Genomic DNA, 16,680 nt, shown 5'->3' on the forward strand with positions numbered 1-16,680 from the left:
TCTTTTTTTGCCTTTTGCTTCTGAAGATTATAAACAAGAAATATTTTCTGCTTGAATCTGTCATGAGCTGTGCACAACAGCAAGGATTGGCGGACCCAGTATGCAGACTCATGGAGATAAAAACTGAAACTTAAAATCAGCTTTATTGCTGGATGGCAGAAAAAAAAACAAAACAGAAAACTAGCTAAACTGGGAATACCAATAACTAAACGGGCAGGCTAGCAGGCAAAACACACAGCAAAGAACGCAGACACTAAACACAAGACGGGAAAAGGGCAAAGAGAAAACGCCTGGAAAAACACAGCTGGAACAAATTACACAGACGAGATGGGGGAGAACAAAACAGAAATCATTAACATGAGATGCAGACCGTCAAAGTAAAACAGGAAACATAACACAGCAACCCGAGTCTGACACTGAGACAGAGACATGAAAAAGACTGCAAATCAGGAAGAACTAAGAAACTTAGAATGCAAGAAATACAGAAACTAAATAATAGAAACGCTAAGTCACAGATTATAAGCAAACAAAATCAAAACCACTGGGTCACTAGACCCAGGTACCCTAACAGAATCATCAATCCAACCATCATAGGGACCTCAAACTTCCACTAGACTGAAGAAAAGCCCTGGAAAGAAATCAGTGGAAATTTAGAGAAACACAGGGGGATCAAATCTAGATACACACACACACACACACACACACACACACACACACACACACACACACACACACACACACACACACACACACACACACACACACACATATTTCATTTTTTTTTCTCCAATTTCAATTTCAAAAGCGTAACACAACCCCTTCAGTCAATAGCCTGTGTCTGCCTGTCTTACATAACTAATCAAGTTGTGTTGAACTGAGTCATTGGTTGCTAAAACCTCATTATCCCGGCTGATGACCTTGGCACATGAATTGAATGAGAAAGTAATGGCTCTTGAACACTGCCAGCACCACAAGACCGCCCTGTTTTAGATGTGGTTCACAGACTGCTAAAAATCCATGCTGTGTCTGCTTGTCTTTCATCTGATAGCAGTGAGAGTAAAAAGTGACAGTTTTTCAGTAAAAACTACCAGAATGTATCCCGTTGGAGACAGGCTGAGAGTGCTTTATGTTCACTTACAAAACAGCACTGGCGCCTTCAACAAACTTAGTCTTCAGCAGTCTGAATCTCCTGTTTCCAATTAATTATAACTATTATTTATTTTGATAATTTTACAAGGGGCTGGCATAAAAGGCAAATTTCTATTCTGATCAGATTCTCAAAAACAATTCTAATAAAACAAACATTTGTAAAGACTATTTTTAGCAAACTTTGAAGGAATAAATAAGTGTATGTGCCACTAGTAAGCCAGTCTTTGAGACTTTTCTGTTTTATTTACCATTCAGAGCTCTTACTGAATTTTACCTCTGGAGACTTACAGTACATGCTCGTCATCTCTGGTTTGAATGAAGGTATATGGACTGAAAATGACTTGAAGAGCGATATCTGGGCAGACATGAAACCTGGGCTGAAAAGTTACAGGTTAAAAGCACTTTTTGTTCAGCTCTGGGTGAAGAGCCTGGCAGCCGTGCACTCCATCAGTGCCAGGCTTCAATGCAAGGGGACATGGATTTGGCATGCTTCATAGGATTTTAGAGAGGGAGCACTATAGCCAGGGACCAAAGTAAGTGTGCGAATCATTCAGCCATCTGAGAATTGTATTCTATCAGATGACTGAGAAAAGACTATTTTAATATGAAATAATGTGCAGCTGTTTATTTTATTGACTTTTGTGATTTTTAAATGTATGTTATTTATTCTACCTTCAGTATTTTATGTATGGTTTTATAGAAAAGTGGGCACAACAACAATATTTTAGTGGCTATTTTAATTCAGGAAGTGAGCTGAATAAATACAGATTATATAGTCAGGAAGAAAAAAAGGAAATATGAAGCATTTTCACATTTTCCAAGTGAAACAATTGAATATGAAATAAAACTATAAATAAGAGGCTAACTTGAAATTTCCTTTTCCTACAAGTTTATCTGAGATATCTCAAACACATTCACATTTCAAAGGTCCAGCAAGTGTTTTTCATCACTGTGGCTGATTAAACCGCCTGCCTGTCTGGAGTTGGGTAGAGGTATTCTGGGAATTTTAATATTCAGATATCCCTTCAGACCTTTGTAAACCAATGAGAATGTTAAAGATATAAATTTGACAGAACTTTGGAAGTAAAGTCACAGTACAAAATAGAAAATAAGGTAGAATGGAGCCATTGTTAACTGGTCATGTTTATTTCACCTTGGACAGTGTTTGCCATGAATGTAGTTCTTGCTAATGCGCGCTTCATTTCCACTAAAAAGACGCTGAGAACAAGGTCATACAGAATGCTGCGTCTTCATGGTTCATAGCAGGTTTTCAAAAAAGCTTACAATAATTATTTAAAATGTTTGCTTGTTTCAAGGATGACCACGACTGCTTCATTGATCTCCTTGTCAGAATTTGAATAAATATGGTTTACAATGAGTCTGAAATGTGATAATCCTCATTGGTCTACATGTAATATCGATTTATTTTTTTACCTTTTGAGTTTGTTCAGAACACAGACCTCCTTTAAAATAAGCCTGATATATGTACAGCATACAAAAAAGTAATTTTTAAGTTTTAAACAGAGTAAACAGACACAGAACACTTTTTAACCATCCAAAGTAGAGAACACATAAATGAGACTGACTGCAACTAGAATTGCCATCTTGCAATTGTATGCTTTCCCCAGCGATTCAAGCATCAGTAAACATATTACATATGTTAAGATTTGGAAGGAAATTCATTAGAAGGTGCCAAAGATTTTGTAACCAGTTCAGTATCAGCCTTGTTTCTTCCTCCTTTATTTTTTATTTTCATGAATTCTTGAGTTATGGCCAAAAATGTTTCTTTTCGACTGTTCCTTTAGAGTTTCTGCCAAACTGGATGAATGGACAGACAAAGGCATAAAATAGGCATCTTTCATTTCAAGTGACGAGAGGCCTGTATTACAAAGCACAATTCTTTTCTATTCAGGTAACAGGCTTTGAACTACTGGACAGGACCCAAAAGCAGATAATCCAACAATGGACAAAAGGAAGACAGAGACTACATATACACTGAAAGCTGACGAGCGAAGTGGAAACACGTGGGAAAACAGCTGGGGCAAATAGACATAATGATACAGGGGAAGCACACTGAACACAGGATGAGAGACTGTCAAATTAAACAGGAAACACACTAAGACACATGGGCTTGACACAGGGGCCGGGAGGAAGAAACGGACATGGAAAACAGATGGACTGAGGAGGAAAAGGGAAGAAACACAAGGAGGGAACGTAGGAAAAGATAAGGGGAAAAAAAAAACAGAGACACAACTAAGACACGGAAGGCGAGAGAACGAGGGATATGAAGGGACACAGAGGGTGACAGTAAAAGGAAAACAAACATGAGACATAGAGGGAATAAACAGAAACATGACTGGAGAAACACATGCAGAGGACATGACAGGGAAGAGACAGAGACAAGAAAACATGAACCAGAAATACAAATAAACTCAGAGGTGTAAAATAACTAAACTGAAGACTAAACTGTATAAAACTGAACTTGGAGAGAAATAATATTGAATCCAAAATAAACTCAAAATGCTGGGGCAAAAATCTAGTACCATGACTTCAGTGTTTCTGCACGATGAAGGTGATTCTCTTCTTAAATTATGTTCCAGAGTAGAGATCAACAGGTATAAAGTCTCAATAATAATTCCATAGATTCTTTTATGTCTGGATAGAGCTAAATGGTGGTAAATCTGTTCACTTACACAAGTGGCATTTTACTGGCTTTCCTTTCTGGCTTCAGGTCGGCAAAACCTTACTACTGTATTGTCCTTCCTGGTCTAACTAACCAAAATGCTTAAAGTACTCATGCCATCATTCAGCACTTAAATAACTGCACAGTGCTTTTCCTTTTCACAGATGTTCACACCACTGTTTTGAGTGAAAGCCAACAGCTTTTGTATAGTTTATCTCACCTCGTAAAAACATGCTAGTAAACAATCAATAGTGGTAACATAAGAACATTAAAAAAAAAACCCAAAAAAACTTTATTCTGTATCACCATTAATGGCAATATTAAAACACACATTTGGCAATTACTAAAGAAACGTTTGTTAACATTTTATGAGTTTTATTTTTATGATGCTAAATTTGAAATTGCACTTCAACGCTTTCATGTTTCAACTTATTAACCAACAGTTAATTAGCAGAGAGTAGCCCTCTCAGGCATTAATGCTAAGAGCACTTTCATTTGTTAAAGTCTAAAAAGAAAGAAAATGACTTTAGAAGGAGTACTTTCTAAGTTTTAAAAGCATTGATTAGCAACATTAAAAATAATAACTTGTCAAACTGTTAAATGCAATGTGTGAACAAAGTGCTGCTTGCTGCAGGCCTGATATTCCAACTCTCGGGATTTGGCTATCATACACTACCCAGCTCCCCACTGAGCAGGCACCATTCAGTATGAGCTTGCATCTCTGGGGACTCAAAGTGTACAGACTGCCGGGCTACACAGCAACACAAACACTTAATACAGTGTGGATAGCCTTTTCTGTGGCAGTCACGGAGCTTTTGATTGTGAAAAGACAGAGAAGAACGATGAATTTAATTACACAATTAGACACAAAAATGTACTCTCTCCAGGGTCAGTGAATTATTAGCGGTTGCTCTTGGATCTGTGCAAATGGGGTCATTGCAGAGTGCCTTGGTTTATCCATAATATCTCTCAGTTCAAGACATTAATTTCTGGCAGAAGAAACAGCGTACCCCAATGCCCATGCTTTTTACTCTCACTTGTGCCAGGGCAGACAGCACTGAACCAGCAGGATTTGCATTCTGTGCTTCAACTTTCAATTCCTGCATGGATGTTTCTTATTGACCGGATCGGCACGGATGCTGTGCACAACATCGGCAAGCGCCTAAACTAATACACTTTAAATATTTCACATTTATCTTGAGTGTAGATTGCAATCTCACTGCTAAAGATTAAGTAACAGCCCTTCTACTATCATCTCATAGCAGGGATGATTAGAAATATCAGCTTAAAACTACAGAATGGATGGGAAAAAAGCACTCCCTTAAGGAAATTATAGTGATAAGAGGTCTGAAAAAAATTGCATGCAATATACCATGCTATCACCTAGAAGATAATGACTGAGAACCTCATCAGTTCTGCCACATCCATATCTCCCCTGCCAGACTGCAAGATAACTATATTTCTTAACGAATCCCCCATGCCATGAATTTCACCCTAAATCCTCCTTTACGGTTTTCAGTCTTCTCCTGCAATGGCTAAATTGAATTTTGACACAGGAGATATGGTCAGGGTGACTTTAGAAAGTGTCCAAAGTGCAAATAGCCTGTACCTTCACTTCCTACTTGCTCTATATAAGAGCTGTTGCTCATTTAGTATTATTTTGAAAGAAGGGACAAACAAAATTTCAAAGCAAATGAAAACAGCAAAGCTGGAAGACAAAGGGAAAAATTCAGCATCAAAGAAGGATTCCAATTTTTACAAAACAATGAAAAGGGAAACAAGCCTCCTGGATTATAATGTGCATCAAAGTATCTATCTATAAGAACTGGCTGCCCTGAAACTCTTCAAAAGTAAAATTTATTTTCAAACTCTCTGTTCTCAGATGATTATACAGCATGTGCATCCCTCATAGTACTCGAGTGTCTCAGTTGAAAGAGAATCCAAACACAGAAACACAGACATCTCGCAGCCTTGTGCATTTCATCTTAGAATACTGCCCTTATATAGAACTGCCTTTTAGCACTAAAAGAAAGATTGTCACCTGATAGTCTGAGAGTGCAGTAAAATAAAAGAATACCCCGTTAAAGGTAGTCAAAGAAGGAAAAAAAAGTCGTGGAGATGTCAAAGGTAGAAATTGCAGTGATCAAAGGCATACAGGCGAGACGTACTGGAGGAGCTGTCTGGACTCTGGACACTTTTTTTTGTAGTTATTTCAGTTTCGTGCTCACCTTCCTTTGCAGAGGCTGAATCTCTTTGTTGCAGCTGACTCTGAGTTCGTCTCTGTAGAGCTGAATTTGTCTGCCAGTGACCGTCATCACCTGTTTGTACTGCTTTTAGTGCTTCGAACTCCTTGTCAGGTCAGCTGAGCCAGGAGCTCACACAGAACAAACTAATTGCTTTATCTGAGCCTTTTGTCTAAGGGGTCAGAAATTGAGTTTGATTGTAGGGCGAGAGAGGGAATTATAAATCGAAAGGGATAGGGAAAGAAAAATTCAATTTGTGCACAAGCCTTGTCAGAACTGCTTACTTGCGTGGCTGTTAGGTGTCCAGATTAGAGGAGAGAAAGAAAGGGAGATAACAGAATTAGAACACGAACAAACACACTCTTGTCTAAAGGTCTAGGCGAAGAGGCTAATCTAATACCTGACACGGGCATGTCCGGACAACACAGAGGCCCTTCTTTCAGAAAGCAATGTTAACAACAGTTACTTCACCCATCGCAAAGTCGCTGACATCAAATTTCAAGTCTGCACATTAATCAAAAATGACAAAAAACAACTTATATTAAACTGTCAATTCCTCCTTAGTGCACATTTTTGACTCCTAAAAATCCACCAAAAAACACGAATAGAAGTGGCATGAAATTCATATTTTTTCTGTTTACAGGATGTGTGCATAAAAAGGTGCCTGGGAGGCTAGGCTACAAATAATACGTACTGCAACATGTCACGCAGTTTGTAGTCATTTTTCACCTTCCAGCTGAAAACATCAGACAAGAAGTGGATCATTAATATACCCCAGAGATTGTTTTTGGATGATGAAACAGTGTAGCCACACCATACTCCTGCCTGAGTGTGACAACAAGAGCAATGATGTGCTTCTGACTGGAAGGAAGCTCAGCATTGCATGGAGAAAGCTCAAAATTCTTTGTCATTTCTTAAAAAATGGATCAAAATCACAGGAGACTGATTCCATTTACCCAGTTCACCCTAGAACATTAACAATGGTTTCCTGCAGACAGATAACCTGGTTGGATCTGAGCACGAAACTGACTTTTTCCTTTTGTTCGTGTTTTAGAGAAGATGATGTCATGAGGCCCCAGAGAGGACAGTCACCAAGTAGATCTGACCCATCAGCAAACCTGACTGTTCCCAAATGAGGTTCTCTGAAAGGGTTTTCCAGCACAGTCTGTGTGGAGGATTCTCAATGTTCTGGGAATAGCCAGATAGGCAGGAGGAGTCAAACCAAAAGCCACAAGAGGGCAGTGATTGGCTGTCACTGCAGACCCTCCCACTCGTCATGGTCATGGTCAGAGTTGAAGCATCCAATTGCTATTGTACAGTCTAAAAACACACTTGATGTACTATTGAAGCTCTGAAATTGTGGAGGAGACCCCATAAAGCTCAACATCATTATATTTTTAAATGTTTTGCCGTTTTGTAAGTATAAAAGCAAAAAAAAGAAGTTTACGTGTTAGCTGTGCACTCAGATGAATCTTTGCACACCCAGGTTACTTGTTTCTCACCGTCTAACTGCAGTTTTCTATTACAGGAGTGTTAATGTCTTCTCGTCATTGAAAACCAGTAAATATATTTCTTTAAATATTTAACAGGCCAAAATAGTGTCCTGAGAGTCTTATTCCAAGACTCTGCATAAAAAGTTGATGGAATCTATCTAAAATGTTACTTGCAATATTTCCTACGCTGTCATCATTCATTATGCCTCCATAACCTGCTTGTAACCAGCAACATAGATGGTATTAAATTCTGTTCTTTTGAATTCTTTTGGCAACAGAGAAAGACTGGACTCAGAGTGGTCAAGCTCTAGATACACATTTGAACCTGAGATTGAACCTAAAATAAAGCATTATCTCCACAGTAGCCTCTGGAAAAAATGGAATATTAGGACCACTATGATTCTGATTTAAAACCGTGTAAATGGATATTGGCCCATTCTTCAAAAACACAACCCCTCCAGTGTCTTCGTGGGAATAAAAGAAGTAGGGACGCACACACAGGTTTAACAAAGCAAAGGCAATGCACTGGTACAGTTTTCAAAAATAAACTATCAACAAAATGTGTTGTTTAAAAATTATTTTTATTAGCTATTTTAAATATTAAATTTAAAACAACTAATGCATTTTAATTGAATTTTACATTTAGTTATATATTAAAAAACACGTAGAACAGTGTTCAATCTGTTCTGCTACCATAAAACTAACATTTAGAAGAAAATATGAGTAAAACTGTAGCAAACACAGATACAACTCCCATGTTTTAAATCAAAAATACATCAAATGTTTAAACTGCTAAAATGTGGCATCCTGACACAACATTGGCACCCATAAAATAAATAAAAATACAGTATGTGTTAATAATGTTTGCAAACATTTAGAGTTAGGATTGGGAAGTTTCATCTACCATTGTAAAAAAACGCTTCATCGACTTACTGTGGAATTGTAAAGGGGGTTTGGAAAGGCTTTATTGTTTATTAAAAAATTCAAAAAGTATTTAGTAGTATTAAAAAATTGTGATTCCTCAAGACAATCATTAAAAGTGTAAAATTGTTAGCTTTGACACTACTTAGGCTTTTATTCATATATGAAAGGAATGGCCTAGAGTGCAATTACAGTCCATTAAACTGCGTTTTATGTTCTTTCTCTTATGTCTCTGCAGCACAGCAGTTCTACTGATTTATGGTAATATTGAAGGCCCCAGAAAAGTAGACTAAGTCATTAATCATGAATAAAAGGCTACACTCTTGCATGTCTGCATGCAGTCAGACTTTGCTCAGCTCCTTTTTTCACTAGTTTAGAGAAGTGTGAGACTCTTATACTCAAAGTGATATCAAATTAACCAATTTCTTCAAATATTTAAATTGCACTATGGCCACAGGTCAAGTACCAGATTTTCATAAAATTTCTTTATCCTTCTACTTCAACAGTGTGGCAAGAAAAGAAACTCAGCTAAGGCAAATAATGCATTTCCAAACGGCGAGGCTTTAATAATTTTATTAAGGGATTCTCTGTAAAAGAGACAAGGTTTTTAAAAAGTCAGTTTTAACATAGGCAGTCCTGTTTATCTAAGTTGTGATACTAAAGTTTGATGAGTGTGTACATAAACAGAAAAAAGGATGATTTAAATCTGACAGCCATCATGCCCAGTCACCTTCGGCACGCTTGTGCTCCCGGGGGTCCTGAAAAGCTACCTGCAAATCTTGTTCAGTAAAACCTGTCCAACGCCTCTGTGTCCAAAGTAAGCTATATTTTACAGTGGGCCTCAACAGACACTTATTCAAAAAATATGCACATGGATTGTTCTTCTTCTTATTTATTTATTTATTTATTGCACCTTTCAAAGTTCCCTTACAAAGAAAAAAATAGCTTAAAAGAAGTAATTTATAAATGTGGGTTATACTTGATATGCTGATGCAAATAAGTGAGTTCTGAACTGTGATTTAAACTTTAATAGAGTCTAGTTGGCTGGTGTGAGGCAGTAGTGAGTTCCAAAAATGGAGGAGGAGGAGATCTGAGAGATATGGTGTAGGCCAAGTCACGGAGGGCTTTAGAAATGAGCAGAATCTTGTATTGGACATACTGGAGAATGAGGAGCCAGTAAAGCGGGAGAAGGACAGGTGTAATATTTTTGTGGGACTTGTTGCTGATGATGATAGTTCCTGTAGAGTTCTGTACAATTTGGAGCTGATGTCTTCTGGGAAAAGGAGAGACAATCACATTATAGTAATCCAATCGAGAGATGACCGGAGCATAAACCAGAGCTTGTGTGAGTGCTGAGAAAAAAAGAACATTACATTCTGTATTTGTATCCAATGATTTTGGCAGGAATTTAGTTAAACGATGTTTTGATTTAACAGTGTTTCAATGATCGATCTATGACTATGTAAGTTTACTTTCACACTATGGGTTTACTTATTGTGGGAATACTCGTTTTATTTATTTTTCCCTGTTTTCCGTTGTTTTTCTATGTATAACCCACAGAGGGAAAGGAAAAACTATTTTCATTTTTCAAATAAAAATACTATTTTCTGTATTTTTTTAATTTGTTGCTTAAAGTGATTTTTCTCTTTGCCTAAATGAAAATCTAAAATCAAAGTTGCTCTGATGTGTCATGAACAATTAAAAAAAAACAATATGTTGACAGCAGTTTCGATTTAGGTGACTAGCGGTAAGTGGGCATGCTGGTGAATGTGAGCATGACTTACAAATAATTCCAGATGTTCAAAGATAGAAAACAAGACAGAAAAGTACATTTAAAGGGAAAAACGGCAGTGAAAAAAAAAAAAAACGAAGACAACGCTATTTACCACTAAAGAAGCTACAACAGTCCACCGATAAGTGGATGTAGAACCAATACTTTAGTAAGTGAAGGAGTGATGAGTTGTCGAGAGGCAGGTGCATCAGCCAAGGTTTCAGCACTTCTGGGAAGATCAAACAGAATATCACAATACAAAAAGGTTTGCATTAGCAGCAGAAGGGTTCTCTTAGACGGCCAGCAAATTCTCTGTCAGGCAAGGTTCAATTTAGGCTAAACTTCAGACAATAGCAGCACAATCACAGGACTGTTACCAAAAATTACCATCTGCATATGTCACATTATGATTTTCAGCATATATTGGACGATTAAAAAATATATATTTTATATTTACAATAGGAATTATGAGATTATGTGTGTGTATATCTGCATTAAAAAATACTACCCATGCCCAGCAGTATGCTGTATATTACTACAGTATTTATGAGCAGCTTTGGTACACTCCATAAAAAAGTGATTTTGTTAATTTTCTGTGGGTTGTCTGCTCCAAATCCCGCCATATCAAATATTTTTGCGGTAGCAGCAGCCATTACCCAATAACAGACAGAATGGGAGCGAATCCATCAGCCAGGCTCCAAGACTAGCAGCTGTTTATTTGTTTAGCTGCCCAATAAAACTTTTGATCGTACACTGTACATGTAATATATCTATTTATTTGGTGCATATACTGTACACAAATGGTACAGACTTGTGGAACCATCTTGGGATAACATGAAACTTATTAAGTGGCTTTGTAAATTTAATAGAAAAGTAGTCAAATGCTGAGATTAAACTTCCCTCAGTAGGAACATTGCCTGTGATGCCCAAGAGAGCTCTGGTTTCAGCTTGCAGGTAACTTTCCTTTGTTTGTTAATCTCTGTGTAGACCATCGCGTTGAGGTTTAAGGACACAGCTTTTATTACTTTGTAGATATACACAGCGGCTCTATTCGCTGTGCATGTGTGATATTTGAACTTACTTTCTTTTAATTCTTTTGATTACATTGTGTGTCTTTACCCAAGTTATGGCAACAAAAAAAGTTTGCTTATTCGGGTGAAAATGAATAAAGGATACCCATCTATCCATCACCCCATCCATCCAGTGGAGCAGCTGAAAGTTCCCCTGACATTTCCTCCAGTAATTTTCTGCAGTCTACTCTAATGTGCTGAACATTGAGGCCTGGGCTGTACCGTTTGGTCTGGATTGTGCCTAAGAGCTAAATACCCTACTGCGCAACTATTTCTGCTATTTCCAACTTGAGAATCCCAAGGCAGAGACCATTTTTTGTGATTGTTCCAGGGAGCTGTGCCTGTCAAACCCGGTACTTTCCTTGCCTCCCTGCTTTCAAGTCAGCAGAAGTAATGTCAGGCTTTCAGTGTATGAAATTTCTGCCCTGCTGGCTAAAAGGCTTCATCCTTACTTCTTCACCTCATTAAGTTTCTCTTATTGCTAAGGAGCAGGAGCTTTCTCTCAAATTGCTGAGCACCTAATTTTATGGCTATCACCTGACCTCTATTACATTTAGGGAGGCAAGACAACAACGGACGACTTGGTGTTAAAACACCCAACCCTCCATTTTCTTCTGCTTATCCAATTCAGGGTTGTGCTTGGCTGGAGCCTATCCCAGGTGCCACAGAACAAGAGGAAAGGTATGCCCCAGACATGCTGTTAGACTTTCACAGGGCTAACACAGAGAGACAGACAATTCACACCTATGGACAATTCAGGATGTTTTTCTTTTGAAGGAAAAGCACACAGCATGCACCTGACAATTTTTCATTGGTTCATTAAAGTTAGCAGAACAACCACCAAAGATATATGTGAACAACCAGGACTTCTGCAGGGATGATTGTTATACAGCACCTGTCTGAGCTTCACCTATGTTTTATATCGTTTTTACATCTTTTTAAAAAATCTATCCCGTTACACATTTATCAGGATATAAGGATAAAAATGTATTTAATCTGGAGTGGTCAATAATTCTACCATTTATAAAGTATGGAAAAATAATTCACCTGTGTGCTAATTAGTTGATGTAAGTTAGCTTTGATCCATCACCTCAATGGTTTCAGGGTCACTGTAATCAGTATTCAGTGATAGCAGTAAACAGGCATTCATATTTTTGTGAGGTTAACAAAATATTTAATTAAAAGTTTAATTTAGTCATAATTTATTTCCACTGTCACTTTAAATAATGTATTTATATTTTATCATTGTCATCTGAGACAGCTGTAGAAAAAGGGATCTTACTTTTTAAACTCTTATGGATGATTTATTTTAAAAGAAAGAAAGAAGAAAGAAAGAAAACCCTGGAACAGTATAATATGATGCACTGCTGAAGATTAAACAACCCCAAAATATGTTGTTGTAAAAATGAGCCTTAAACCCCTACAGCTTGAAAAACAAATACAAATATATATATAACCCTATATATATATATATATATATATATATATATATATATATATATACCCCTTTTTCGCACAGTGAAAGGGTTGATATATAAACCCTGGTGACTACAGTGGACAGCTATTCAAAGGCTGTTTTCTTTTATTTGTGTCAGTGTTGATGGTATACTTGAACATTGGACACTGATGTGTCACTCCATACCCTGCCACCCACTGGTCATGTAAAAAAAAACTCTTTGAAAAGTATATCTTTAAAAAAACAAAGTTCAAAAAAATGTTTTCATGTCTAAAGAGGAATAAAAAAAAATCCAGATTGAGGTTGTCATAATTCATGCATGAAAGGGTTAATTAGTTAAAAAATATCAGTGATCAAGGATAAGAATGCCAGTTCTAATATTTAACCCTGTAATGTACAAAGCTGCATCATCACAGTTCATTATGCTCTCTGATCACATTGCTGCAAACCGCTTACATTTTGTAAGACTTTATCACTGGATCTGTTGCTGGTTCTTCTGAGCAGCTGACCTGAATAGAGTCCAGAGTGTGGAGAACTAATCTGAGCAAATAAACAATGACATCCAGATGGGTTTCAGGCCTGAACAGGACAGCTGAGGAGATGAAGCAGTGTGGACGCTGGATGAGAGGCTGTGGGTTTGATGACTGGAGGCAGAGGTGGAACAATTGATCAACTGTGATTGTAGCCAATCAGCTCTTCAATCTGTTTCAGAGTGAGCACTAACTTCACTGGCATGTGGACAGAGAAGGCAACTCTTCCAGCTCAGGTTTAAATTAGTGCTATAGACACTAGATGACAAGTATCCTGCTGTGAGCCTAGTGGTTTGAGTAAATGGATTTTGTGCTACTTACTGTGTGCCACATAAGCCCAGTAAAATCTAATGAAATTGATATTAATGCCAACACTTTGGCAACATTAAACATGTAATGTATGTAAAATGGAATTTCACTGCCTGCACCTGCAGTGGTGTGACATCAGGCTGCATGAATCATAAGCAAAAGAAGATAACTTTCTTCCTGGGTTTGTGTTATATCTTTAGTTTTGTTTTTTTTCATAATTTCTGTATTGTATGAAGGTTGATATTAAATAATTATAACAAATGGCATCTGGTAATAGCAAAATAAATGCAGATGCTTAAGTGATTGAAGTTGCATTCAGTAATACAAACTTGAACCCACACACAGCCACACACACCTTGCATTAAAATCAAAATAGTAAAATGACCTATTTTTATATTTGGAGAGTGGATATTACTGGTGGATTCATTATACTTGAAGTGTAATTTTGCAGCGGGCATCGCTCTGTGAATAGTTCAGTATTGCCACAGGACTCATACAGTGCATTTCACCAAGTGTGCATGTGGTGGCATGAAAGGCATACGTCATGGGAAAAGTAAAGTGACTGATTCAATTGATAGTCCAGCTGAACAAACTGTTGAGAACAATCAGTCTGCAGAAAAGATTCAAAAATTGCTTAAATTATATTAAATTGTACTGAAATTTCATGCACTGTGTACCAATCATCTGGTTCCAACCCAGCTCCCACCCAGCAAGGTCCACATCCATGTGTCCAATGGACTTTTTTTAAACGATTGATTGATCACGTGTAGCTCACTAAACACTCTGTATGTAACTACAAATGGTGTTCTGTGGTGCTTTAAGTTTTTCAAAGAAAATCTCAGCAGCCATTTATGTGGCTCTGTAACACTCTAAGTGTCACTTTGTAGACGAGAGCCAAAATTATTTTCTCATACAGTATATTAAAATAAAATGCCTATACACCACATTTATCTTCATCATGACAGAGTGTGCAATTTAAAAGGTGATGTTTTTTTTTTTCACATTCCTCTACTCCACAACTTTTAATAAAGTCAAGCTGAACAACAGGCAGTGATATTTTAACCTAAGCTGTAAACACATCACTAAATCTCAAGTCATCGCTAAACTGATCAAAAACAGACCAGAGCTGTCCTTTAAACAAAAGCAGAAAGTCATTTTCTTTGACTTCATAGTACAAAGCACCAGGATGTATACGTGTATCTTCAAATCAGCAGAGAGATGCTCTCCACGGTTTACACATGCAGCAAAAAAACAGAGGTAAGTTGATTAATTGTTGACATATCCAGACCGATTGATGCGGCCAAAAGTTTATTAGCTTAAATGCTTCCAGCATTGAAAAAGGTGATTTTTCTAAGGTAATGTCCTTGGTAGCACCATCAGAGCAGACAAATACCCAAATATTATCTCCTGTGAATAATCATAGTAATTTTTCTGCTGTGATAAGTAGATTATGTGGGGAGATCCATTCTGGTTTGCTGTTGAAATCTGATATTATTTGCAGTAGAGGCATTCTGCAAACTCATAACTTGTGTAACTATGAAATAGAGTAAAGGTATAATACACACACACACACACACACACACACACACACACACACACACACACACACACACTATAAGATTATGCTGTATTTTGAGTTCGACTTTATGATGTTGAATTACTGTTGTTCTTTGTATTTCTGTAAGGTCGTGACTCTGATTTTTTTCCTTTGAAATTCAGTACATAATTAGAATAAAGTTAAACTGACAATGTTCTTACCTACCCTTAACTTCACGTGATTCTGTCTTAATAGTTCACAAAGCTATGAAAATGAACAAATTTAACCTTCATAACCAAAACTAATACACTTTTTTTTTCTAGATGTCATACTCTGTTCAGGGGCTAGATTTGTAGTTATTTACATTGTTAAAAATTTCAGTGGAGTTTTGTGTGATCTTTTCTTGAAACTACTCAAACACAGAAGTGGAATTTTTAGAGAAAACACTCCCAATCAAAAGCCTAAGACCACTTGAAAATGTTGAAAACAACGCTTAAGCTGAAACAGACCAAATCTGTGCAAAAATGTGGCTCCGCTGTCATTTTCTGTGAGGTAGTCACACTGTAATGACTTTCTGATGGCAAAGGCATCAGAAAGTTGGGTTGTTGAACTGCATAAACAGGGTCTCTCACAGCGAACCATCGCTGCTGGGACGCAGGGGCGCAGGTTTTTGAACAGGACAACGTTACAGTACACAATGCCCGCAGGACAAGGGACTTATTCCAGGAGAATAACATCACTCTTTTGGACCATCCTACATGTTCTCCTGATCTAAATCCAGTTGAGAACCTTTGGGGACAGATGGCAAGGGAAGTTTACAAAAATGGACAACAGTTCCAGACAGTAAATACCACTTGGAGAATTATTCCCACTCACTTCATGGAGATGCTTGCATCAGGCATGCTGCAATGAATCTTTGAAGTGATCAACAATAACGGTGGAGCTACTCATTACTGAGTTCATGTTTGGAACTTTGATTTCTGTTTTAGGGAGGTTTATGGGTTTTTTTTGGAGGTGTGGTCCCAAACTTTTGATCAGCTGTAAAACAGCCTGTTTCAGTTTAAGTGTTGTTTTCAATAAATTGCATGCTCAAAAAATGTTTTGTCTCAATCCCATTTCTTCTTGTTACTTTTGATCAGGACTATACCTGCAATGCATTTATGGCACAAGAAGACATAAAAGCCAGCACTCATTCAGTAGCTTCATTCTGTATAGAACCTTCAAACGAATCCTGATCTGTAGAAACCCCCACGGCTATAGACTACAAGTACTTTGCTCCATAATCAAGGTTGAGTTGTCCTTGATTGATTGATTGATTGATTGATTGATTGATTGGTAATTTATTTCAACATGTGAACAATATACAAGTACAATCCTTGAAGCTAGTGTGCAATGCATTGTGGTTAAACCATTCACAGTCAATAAATGTACCACAGATTCACCTGAGTGGCTTTATAAGAGGATTTATTGGCAGGCACATTTCACATCTTTAAATTTACACAGTTTAACTATGGACAT

This window comes from Rhamphochromis sp. 'chilingali', assembly GCF_963969265.1.
Source record: "Rhamphochromis sp. 'chilingali' genome assembly, chromosome: 14".
NCBI lineage: Eukaryota > Metazoa > Chordata > Actinopteri > Cichliformes > Cichlidae > Rhamphochromis > Rhamphochromis sp. 'chilingali'.